The following is an 11,896-nucleotide window of genomic DNA, read 5'->3' on the forward strand; positions in this document are numbered from 1 at the left end:
TTACCTTGTTGTTCTCTAACCTCCCCATCCTCGTCCCATAGGGATGAAGAGTCCCGAACCGGATGCCCCTCAGCTCCTGTCGGCTTTCCCCCAGGCATCAGTTTAAATCATTCTAGTCCGGGCTCCAGCTGTAGAATAACAAAGAAATACTTTGGCCTCCAGGGGCAACCACAGTCAGGACAAAGATTCTGCCATGCAGAACTGATGTTGGAGTGGCAGAATCGCCTGCATCACAGGCAATTAACATTTCCTGGGCAAATGAAACCTCTATTAATTGCTGTCACATCACCTTGAGGGCTCTTTGTGGACACTTTCTCACCATTTTGACAGGCAGCGTTGGCAAGAACTGTCACTTTAATTACAGCCACTTCATTTCCCTCCTGCTCATTTGCTAATATGGTTTGGCAGGGTTGATTTTGTGCTATAGCCAGAGAGGATAACTCTGCACACTGGCTGAGCCATGTTCAGGCAACCAGTCTCACCAAGCTCCTCACAAGCATTGACTGTTGTGCTGGAAAGATTTGTTTAAAACAATTATATCCTGCTTGATAGCCCCAGGTTGCTGTCGAAGAAGCTTATAGATCCTCACAGCAAAAGCACAGGGAGGCCTAGAACAGAATAATACGTTTGGCAAGTTCTGCAAGGATTGGTCATCTATGGCCTTCCCTGAGTTCCATCTTCAACCACTGTTCCTTTTCAGAACCTCTGAGGCAAGGGGATGGGGCTGAGCATTGGGAGCAGATTCAGCCCTTGGTGGAGGCAAGTCTTCCTTACCAGAAGCCGAGCATTACTTTTTGTGCTGAGCTGTGATAAGCAGATTGGCTCTTGCAAAGAGAACTCCTTAGTGGAGATAGGAGGAGAAGTTCCATAGCTTTGAAGGGGTATCATCATTAATGATTCAAGTGAAGCTGATGACCCACTTCTGCTCTCATGCTATGGTTCATTTTGCATCCCTCTTTCCCCCTCCATAAAGCCGGTGTCTGAAGAGTAAAAAGAGAATTATGTAGAATACTGAGTTTCATTTTGACCTCTCAGCATTCAAGGCAGATGCCACAATTGGGTGTTTTATGCACCTCCCTTTGAAAACAGGTGAAGGGGTTGAGAGACCCTTCACATTGAAGCCGAGTGTGTAGAGTACATGTACCAACTTTCATTCCAGCATCTTACTTTCCAAAACAGCTACCCTCCAATGAGATATTTTTTCCTCCTGTTTGAAAGATGATTGTTGGGGTTGATCAGGTATTCAAACTTGAAACATAGAATGGTAGTCTGAATGTGCCTAACAGGGAAGATAAAAAGTGTCACTCCTGCATGAGGTCAGAAATATAGGTGCTTCCTCTGATTAAAGGCAATAGTCGTAGGACGAAAAAAGGCACACTAGGGGAGATTCTGCCTCCCTCACACGACTTTCAACTTAATTCACAGCTGTCTGTACATTTAGCTGCTACTGCACAATAAAAATTGTCAGATGAAATTGTGTGCCTCCCAATAAGGGAATATAGCCTGAAGGGATGGCTCTGTAGCAGGGTTGCCTGCATGGTGAAATGCAATGTGTCTGGTGTTATTCATATACTTGGCAGCTCAGCTTCATTTGGAGCTGGACAGAATGAGTGCAAAAGGAACCCCTAGAGCAAATGATCCTGTTGTGATAACAGCCCACTGAAAGCTGGTCCCTTTCATCATTTTTGAGGGGAAATTAAGGAGACCCACGACCAAACTAGGAGGGGATTCTTTGTGTGTTTTTATTCAAGAGCAGTTTTGACTGCGCCCATTTCAGCCCAAGCAGGCAGGTGTTTCACTGCATTTTGTCAAAATGAACTGCCAGGGATCAGAGTCATTCCAAACAGTAAGCTTAGAGGATTTCAAAAGGCACTGGAGGAATTCAGAAGAGGGATGTCCAGACTCGTTGGGTTTGGCAGCTTTCGGGTGGGATTTGTAGTCAGATTATGCTGCAGTGTAAAGCCTTAAGGGAAGCTCAAACGGCCAAGCCAAGACGAGCAGAGGAAGTCAGCAGTACAAGTACTCAATTGATAAAAGGCTTGGTGGGGGCGGACAGCAGCAGGACCACATTTTCTATGCAGTTTCAAACTAGAATTAGGAGCAGTAGCATCACTAGGGTTTGTGTCACCCCGTGCAGGAGGCTAGGGCATCATCCCCATGATGGATCTCCTTCCATGGGTGGGGCAGTGCCTCAGGCAGTGGGTGTGGTGATGCACTATTGTCCCGCCCCACTGGTTTTTTTGGCTATAAGTTTTGATAGAATAGAGATTTCAATGCAGTTTGTTTCATTGCATTCTGCATGAATTCCACATTGAATGACATATGATGGTATTATTCAAAAATACCAAAACTTTTGGCCAGTTGTCAACCAGTGCAGCTGCACCCCCCTACTGAAACCACTGATTAGGAGTACAAGCAGTTTGTAATCTATTCCAGGTTAAGATCTGCAAACACATTTGAATTCTCCAGCTCTGTCAGTGGTTCTTCAGAGCACATGTATCCTAACTGACTGTTCCAAGTGCAGATATTCCCACCACTTCAGCTCCAATCATGTCAGGGACAAGAGGCAACCCCAAAGGTGATGGTTAGCTTCTTTCTGTAAATATTATCAATTTAAACAAGTTTAGAAGAAAGAATAAGAGTTGGTTTTCATTTTGGCTATTTTATTAAAAATTCCAAATGGTATTTAAAAACCCCAAACACATACCCCCAAATGTTTAATCAGTGCTATGATCGTTTGGCTGTACAGTCACAGTTAAGGTGCTAAAAAACAAAACTAAATGAGATGAGATCAGATCTACAAGGAGCTCAGTGCAAGTCAACCCAGTGAACAAAGGGGATCACTCATGCTGACTATCAGTAATCCCCACAATAGATGGTAACAATCTACTTGTATTTGCTATACAGGACACTCACTGCCACTCAGGTGTTTGTCTTTCAGAGAAACCCAGCAAAGCTTGAAAGGTACAGGACATACAAACATGTCCAGATGGCAATGGTAAAAGTGGAAGTTGACCAGAGGAAATGAATTTTGGGAGGGTATCCTCAAAACAGCTGCAAGAACAGTCTGATTAGTCTGAAAAAGAAGTTGGGCTAGGTTGGTTGGAAAGACTTGCTTTTTTCATTGGTTCCTTTAAGGACAAACTACAATGGGAGCTAATCCTTTAAGTATGCAATTTTTGTAGGGACCATGATGCACTGAGAACGAGTGAAGAATTCCTTCCCCACAGTCCCAATCCTGACTGCTCCCAACCAGCTCCTTTTTAACTTACAAAAAACCAAATATGTGAGATCAAACTGAGTACTTTGGCCCATAGATGGGTCCCCTGATGGGGTTGTGCAAGGGGAAGAGAGTAAAGTAGCTCACCTCTGCAATAAGCCGTCCGTCCCCCTTTCTCCTTCCTAATGTGCTCTGACCACAAAAGGAAGGTATGGGGAATAGTGAAGTGAATGATTTATTCTTCACTTGCTTCTTACTCTGCTCCCACCACCTGCCCTGATGCAAGCCACATCAGGTCCCCTCATGGTTCAGCCAGCCCTAATTGGGTCCTACACTGACCATGAAGTAATTACCCCCCCCCCCCCATTGTAGCATCAAAGATTGTGTGGATCACTTGGTGAAACTATGATGTGTTTCCAGACAGCTCAGGGCAATTTTGTCTCCTGGAGAGACGGAACAGTTCAGGCCACAACACTGGCATGGATCCAGAGAAGGGAAGAAGAGAGATTGAAGCTGCAGATCCTCATGTGGTTATCCATCTCCAGCCTCCGAGAGGTGGACCCTCAGCTCACTGACAATATTCGGTTGATGAAAGGAGTTAGCAACTTCTAAGCCAGTTTATGCCAGCACCCCTTACCCCTGCCCTTTGTAAGAGAATGATTCTCTGCCAAGTAAAAAACTCTCTATGAAAAGGCTGAACTAGATTATATTGAAATCACCTTCAGTCCCATAGTTCTGGGACCCCATATAGAGGAAAGCAAAGGAAGCCATTATCCGTCATGTTATGCCGGATAACAAGTGCCTCAATGTGGACAGAAGACCTTGCATGAAATGCTGTTGTAGTTGCTCCCCCCCCAGCAGAAATAGATGTGAATGCCAGAAGTCAGTTCCATCTAAATCAAAACTAGTTACAGCCTAGTTTTTTCCCCAGCGATATTTTGCAAATGCCAAGAGGAAAAGAATCCTTTTGGAAAACCACATTTCTACAGACACTATCCCTTTGCTATACCAATAAACCAATTCCCCCAATTCCAATACACTGTATATTAATCCTTGCTGGCAACATTAAGGGTCTACTCAAGCAAATTGGTTTTCTGAGCCATTCACTAAAAGCTGGGTAGTTTCTATGGTGCACAAGAGAGCAATATATATTCCAGATTCAGACTAGTGCTTCAAGCACTTTTCCACAGAAAATGGAGAAAAGACATGACCAATCCCTCTCCAGCAATGGACGACTGTCACAGCAGTTCAACAAGCTCTGCGCATGGACAGACCAACAGTCTTTTCTGTTGTGCGGGGTGGGGGGGCACAAGAACCCTGCAATTTGCAGGGACCCCTGTGGGCATTCAGATGAACAGAGCTGCTACCAGATTTTCTCAAGAGCCAGTGTTTGCCTTCACCTCAAGAAACCGGTTCTGCAGCCTTCTTATAGAAGCAGTCGGGCAAAGCACTAAATACCTCCCCCGCCCCCTGCACACTGCTTTGTTTTGAAATCAGTATTTTGAAACAAAATAAAGCATCAATGTTTTAAGAAGGAAAACCTCCACCAGCAAATTGGCAGTCTGGCAGAAGAGGAGCAGTGTGTCTTTCTGAGGGAGAAGAGAGTCAGAAAGGAACTCTGTCCTGTTTGGAGAATGAATGAAGCAAATGAAGATGAAGAATACCTGAAAAGAGAAAAATACAAGACTTCATCTACTCCCATTTTTGGGAACATCTGTGTGCAGCCTTAGCTGAGCCAGCAATTACGTACATTTGAGGAACGGCAATACCCTGAGTTATTCTGGACTTTCAAAAAGCAGGACCAACTGTACGGTTTGTTATGGGGCATACTTTAAATCCAAGGCAGCCGTCATTGTGTGCAGTTGCTCGGAGAGACACTGATGTCTCCTGTTTGCTCCCCCTTTCTGTCAACACCTTGACTGGGTACAGGACAACAGTACATCTCTGCATCTGCTTCTGGGGCTGCTGGAAGCAAGAATCAGAATAGCAGTTATTCAACTGGGAAGACAAAAGGCAAACAAGGCAATTCCCTGGAGTTTTCCTTAAGTTTCCAAGAGGTTCTTCCCCTGAAGTATGTGTGAGACCTACAGAACCCTGTCGATCCCTCTTTTCATCTCTGATCTGCATTTCAGCAATGGGAAAATAATCCCTGAGAAATTTGCTAACTATACTAAAACTCAGCTTTCCTCCAGCACAGTTCCCTCCAGACTGACCTAAAAGTGGCCTTAGGGCACAATTGGGGAGACTCTATTCTACTGCTGTACAGCTGGGAACAAAGAAAACTCTGCTGGACAGTTCATTAGTGCAGCAGTCTCAGCTGCACTTGGTTGAATTGTCCAGTCACAAAGCACATGGCTTATACTTCACTTTTGGAAAAAAAACTTGCATTTAAATTATACATTCCATTTCTTGTTCCTTAAGGCGCCCAAAATCCATTTCCTAAATTTTAAGCCAATGAAATGCCATCCAAGCATGGAAAAATCTGTCCAGCTTTGCTGACAAGCATTAACCCATTTTTGCCCAGCTCACAGCTGTACACGTTTGTTGCGTATATGCAACATTGGGCAGAAATTCCCATTTTTGGAGAACTGCTCTCTGCACCAATGAAACACGTTTGTCATAATTCTTGGCACCAGCACAGATTTTAGATGCTGAGAATATTCCCTGCTCACTATGCATCAAACACAGATCAAGGGGGAATTATATTACAAGAGAAGATGACAGCAAATATATATTTCAAGTTAGTAGCATGACAGCAGCCAGTGAGATAGGTTCAAACACAAACCAGTGCTTCTTTATGGCAATGCTTTACACTCTTGCTGATGGCTGCCTTAGAAATCAAGTGGGTTACCAAACAGAAGCCTGGGCAATGTTTTCATCAAGGGCTGTCAAGTTGCTTATCTGCATGTCATTCACAAGAGCAAAGGAGCATCAAGCTGCTGTGAAGCTGGGCCTGCTTTGTTCAAGGCTATTTGCTCCTTCACAAGTATGTTTAGGACTGCAAACTTAGAGATCTCCACTCTGGAACTCTAAACCCAACTGCTAACTACAAACCCAAGTACAAGTGTATTCCAAACTATAGAATTTGAAATCATCAGACACAGGAATGTGATAAGAGGCTTTCTTCTATCAGTTGCTGCCCAAGGTGACACTCAGCTAGTTTTGGCCCTACAGAGCTACAGTAGAAATAGGAGGGACGTCACAAGAGATTGTGCTGAGCAGAGGTAAGAGAGAGACTTCTAGGCTGTCGTAAGAGCACAGTAACAGCCAAAGTTGTGTCTTGGTGCACACCATGTGGATCACATTATATGCAATAATTGTGTGCACTTCAGTTGCTCTCTGAGAAGCACATTATCAGACGCATGGTTTCTGTGACCTGCTAAGTTGGTTTTATTTCTTGGGTGTGAAAGATAGAATATCTATATAGTATGAGCTACTGAAAGGATGACCATATTATCATATTTACAAGCTCATGTCTGAGAGGGGAGAAGAGTCTGTGGCAGCAAGTAGTATGAAAGAACCCAGAGTGACTTTTTGGGTATACATTGTCACTAGTCACTCCTTTTCCTTCAGAAACTTAATTCATTACCTATTTCTGTCTTATTTTTTATGCTCCCTGAAGCACTTGCTGGGCCACTGTGAGACAGAGGAAGCTGGACTAGATGGGCCTTTGGCCTGATCCAGCAGGACTCTTCTTATGTTCTTAGTTGAATAGTAATTGTGGAACTAATAAGGATGAAAACTGAATGAGCTTATTGCAAAGACTTGAACACTTTTGGATAAATTTGGTAACTTTCTCTTCCAGTTTCCCCCCCTCAAACCTATTATCCGATGAACTGATAGTTTTAAACATTAACAAGAACTGTATTGTATAAAGATCTGGGAATTCTTTGGATAAATTTGGGGGTGTTTTTCCTTCTGATTGTTGTGTCTTCTCATCAGACTAATATCTAATAATTCCATTTAAACTAACAGTCAACAACCTTTAATTATTACCTTCATAATTACTAATTTAATTATCTCAATATTTTACTACATTTGATTTCCAATCTGTTGTATTTTGGTGTCAGAACTAACTATTATTGTGACAGTATAAGGAATCTAACAATGTGAGATATGGGCAGTTATGCCATTTGGATAATATTTGTCAGCAAAGTGACAGACAGCTACAGGTAATTGTATGCAACGAAGAATATTTGGCTGGTAATAGATTAATGTTATTAGAGGACAGGACATTATAAACTTGCTTAACTGGCAGACGTGGTAGGCGGAGAGGTCAGTTAACCATTTGCTGATTAATAAACTGCCAGTTATAAAGTTGTCTGCCTGTCTCCCTCCTTTACCAGAGAGGCTCCCACTGTGATGCTGCTCCATCTCAGGAGAATCTTCTAGGAATTGGGACTTTCCATTTCCTTCCTCACAAGGACCCTGCTTAAGAAATAGATGGTCTCCATCCCTAGAGACGATGATGGAAGAAGGAAAGAGGGCAGTGCAGCAGTCCTATCTAGTAAGTGACAGGAGGGAGTACTGGGTTGTTAAGTAAAAGCTTGGTTAACTGGCAACCCCCATTCTCCAGGGATACTGGTTAACAATGCTTACCAGCAATTTTCAACATTTTTCTTCTCATAGCATGCTGACTTCTGTGATCTTCCCCACAGTCTTTGTCTCTTGTGATTTCACTTCCAGCTTTTGAGACACTCTTCCGGGTTTTGCAGGTCTATTTCTAGGGCAACTGTCTGTAGTAACATATTGTCTGTTCTTCCTCCTCTGCCAGTGGAGCAAGAGGGACAGACAATTCATAACTACAGACAGTTGCCCTAAGAACATAGCTGCGAGAACAGAATGCGGAAATGTTTTTCAGCAATTTTGCTGTTTCAACGCAGAAGCCCTTTTGTCTCAACAATTATGGAAATGTGGGAATTTAAATATGTTAAATTATGGAATTTAACAAATTAAAAAATTAGTTTAAATCCACTAATATCCCTTTCATTGTCTTTTTTATATATAATAAGAGGTTTTGGTGGCAAACAGAGCTTCAGCTTGGGCAATAATAAGATTTTGATATTATAGAGGATGCTCGCTGTTTCCACAGGAATTGGATAAAAATGAAATTAAATGGTGAGAATCTCAGTCTCTAATCCTTGCAGTTAAGAAATTATACAACACACCCACAATAGCAAACAAGTCACAGCCCCTTACCAATACTGAAAGTCTAATTGCAGAAAAATAAGACTGTGAAAGGAGTGTTCTCTAAACTTTATTCTATTATCAATAAGAAAGCCTGTACAAAAAGAAATTGTGTAATAAAAAATGAGAGAGGGTTCTGCAATAGCTGAAGCAAAATGGAATAAAATATGAGAGAGTAAGGCTGTAAACAGTATGGATTCGTTTAAAGAATAACTTTTATAAAGTGCTGAATTTGACATATTTTATGTAAGACAGAAGCTCATTTATGCCAGCAACATGGCTCTAATGCAGTAATTTTATGCACATTGGCAGGATGTGTCCAGGAATACAACTTGCTTGGAGCCAAGTTAAATGAAACAGAATGAGAATGACAAATTATGCGCTCCCAATGGACCCAAATGTTATGTTATTTGGATCATTTGATGCAAATGTGCCAAAGATCCAGAGAGCAGTGGCTCTCAAACTTTTAGCACCAGGACCCACTTTTTAGAATGAGAATCTGTCAGGACTCACCAGAAATGATGTCATGACCATAAGTGACATCACCAAGCAGGAAAATTTTTTATTCTAGGCTGCAATCCTATCCACACTTACCCAGGAGTAAGTTCTATTTACTGTCATTGTTAAAAGCATATACATAGTAGCCTGTTAAAAGTACAGATCTGTAACATTTCCCCAAATGCAGTCACATACCATGGTAGCATCAAGTCTAATATATTAAAAATAAAATTTTGAAATGAATGGGGACTCATCTGAAATTGGCTCACGACCCACCTAGTGGGTCCCAACCTACAGTTTGAGTCCCAACACAGTTTGAGAAAGCCCTATAGTGTAGGGCTTTAATTGACAGTTTATTGACAGCAGCCAAGATGGTTATTATAGCGAAGAACTGGAAAAGTGCCACAAAGCTCTACTCATAAGAGAGTGGATGATCGAAGCCAGTTCAGCAGATGAAATTGAGGGACTCTAAAATTAAGACATAGCAGACAGATGAGGCAGAAATTTATGACAGAATGGCCTCCACTTGGAATGTACTGGAAAATATAGATTTGAATGAATATAGATGTTACTCAGCATGATCTTATTTCAATATTCTCATGTAGTTTTTTCTTTTCGTAACAATGGGTGAATACTGATGCACAAATCAGACCTCGTCATCCATGGATTTTTCATCTGTGCATTGGACTCAATGCAGGTTCCCTGAACTGCATTGAGACCTGGCCCGACCTGGACACTCTGAACGCAACCGGAGCTGTGCTCCAGTGATGTCTGGAAGGTATTCAGAGACCTTTGGGAGGCCTTACAATGTCACTTCTGGTTTTTTGACAAAACTGGAAGTGACATTCTGAGGCCTCCTGGAGGCCTCAGAATACCCTCTGGACATAACATAGCTCCACTTGTGTTTGGAGGGTCTGGGTGCCCAGACCCACTGCTTTGATTATCCACAGGTTTCGTCATCCACAGGGGTTCCAGGAACATTCCTGGAATGTTCCCAGAACCCCCACAGATGCAGAGGCACTACTATACCTTATTATAATTTTATATTTTGCATAATATTTTAAAAAATTAAAAGCCAATTTTCTACCCAAGGATAGCTTCATACTTTGGCCAAGATTCAAAAAGCTACTTGAGGGATTTTAAATGACCTTTTAGTATCACACCCTTTGCCCTATGACAGTATCCTTCAAACCTTTTTGACCATGACCCTAAACACAGTTTCTCTCTCAAAATGCTGACCCACAGAGTTAGTATATATTAGTATATAATAGAAAGACCTTCCCATGACCCTCAGGAACATCGACATGACCTTGTTTGAGTTGCAACCTGTAATTTGGGATCCACTGTCCTATCACTGTCGTTCACAAAGTTCTTCAAAAGCAATTTGCTCCATACTGCATGGGGCTGCTACTCAAGAAACACAAGCCCTACGTCCCTTTGGGGCCATGGAAATAGTGGTGTGACTTTTCGAATCTTGGTGGACCTAAATCTCTCCCTTTGCAGCATCATTATCAGGTTGCCAAAACATTTGGGAAATCTTGGTGACTCTTTTGGCTGTGCAAAAATGATAGGTGCTGACAACAGGAGTGCCTTTCTCACTGGTTGGTTTTTTCCCAGAACCCCACTCAAATTGTGTCAAGGAGTAAAATGGCCACGAGGAGTTATAACTACTACTGCCAAATGCCATGAAACCAGTGATATTGGGGTGCAGTTGCTCACCCCTGGAAATTGAAGCCAAACTTTCTCAGCTCTCAGTTGAGTACTTCCACCAACTTAGCCCTTCACAGTGCCTGTCTGCCCCCCTTTTACTGGAATAAAAACATTTCCAAGAACTCTGTAAGCCTTGTTTTGGACTTACTATAAAGCCCTTTTCCATCTGCAAATTCTGAGTCTGGGATCCAAAGTGATGAGCAATTTAACCTTTGCTCCTTAACCACTTGCAGACCTTACATAAGAACATAAGAACAGCCCCACTGGATCAGGCCATAGGCCCATCTAGTCCAGCTTCCTGTATCTCACAGCGGCCCACCAAATGCCCCAGGGAGCACACCAGGTAACAAGAGACCTCATCCTGGTGCTCTCCCCTACATCTGGCATTCTGACTTAACCCATTCCTAAAATCAGGAGGTTGCGCATACACATCATCGCTTGTACCCCATAATGGATTTTTCCTCCAGAAACTCGTCCAATCCCCTTTTAAAGGCGTCTAGGCTAGACGCCAGCACCTTGGCAAATACCTCTTCATGAAACAGGTTAACAAATTTGGTTTTCCCTTCTCCTCATTCCAACACCACCCCAACCTCTCTAGTATTCCAATAGATGTCATTAACTGTCCCTTTCCCTGAAATGCCCAAGATACAGTAAAAACTGTTCAAGGCACTGAGGCTAAAAAGCAGAAGGAATGGGGATATTTCCTTAGTATTTGTAAAGAGAACACAAAGAGAGCTGCAGCAGACAAACAAATTTTTTCTCTCACAATCTACAGAGGGTTTGGAGGTGCTGAATTCAATCAGGATAACTAACATCCAGTTCTATTTTCCTTCTCTCTCTGTGTAAAAACTGTAAACAAGTAGGAAATCGGAACATTTTCTACAAGAGCACAGACAATACAAGGAGCTTTACACCAACTGTTTCTACCCTGCTTGCTTGCCTCCCTCCCACCCCGCCCCCACCCTGCACCGAGACAAGCCATTTCCATTAAGAGAGTCGACACCCTCACGCTGCAGAGCGTCTGCTCATTATCCTTCTGCCGCATTTCCAGTGTAACCGCTTCAGGTCTCCTGCTGATACCCCACAGATGTCCTTTGTACAGTTTTTAATATGCAGCCCACCCTCTGTGCTGCACAAGTAATAGCTGATCATCTAATCAGACCAAAAAAGGAGGCTGCAGGATGGAATTTCTTCAAAAACAAAAAAGCCATAGTCTTCTGCTTTGGGGGACTTTTCACAGGACCTTCACATTGTATGTCTTTTAAAAGAAGTATATGGTGT

This window comes from Tiliqua scincoides, chromosome 1 (assembly GCF_035046505.1).
Source record: "Tiliqua scincoides isolate rTilSci1 chromosome 1, rTilSci1.hap2, whole genome shotgun sequence".
Lineage (NCBI taxonomy): Eukaryota > Metazoa > Chordata > Lepidosauria > Squamata > Scincidae > Tiliqua > Tiliqua scincoides.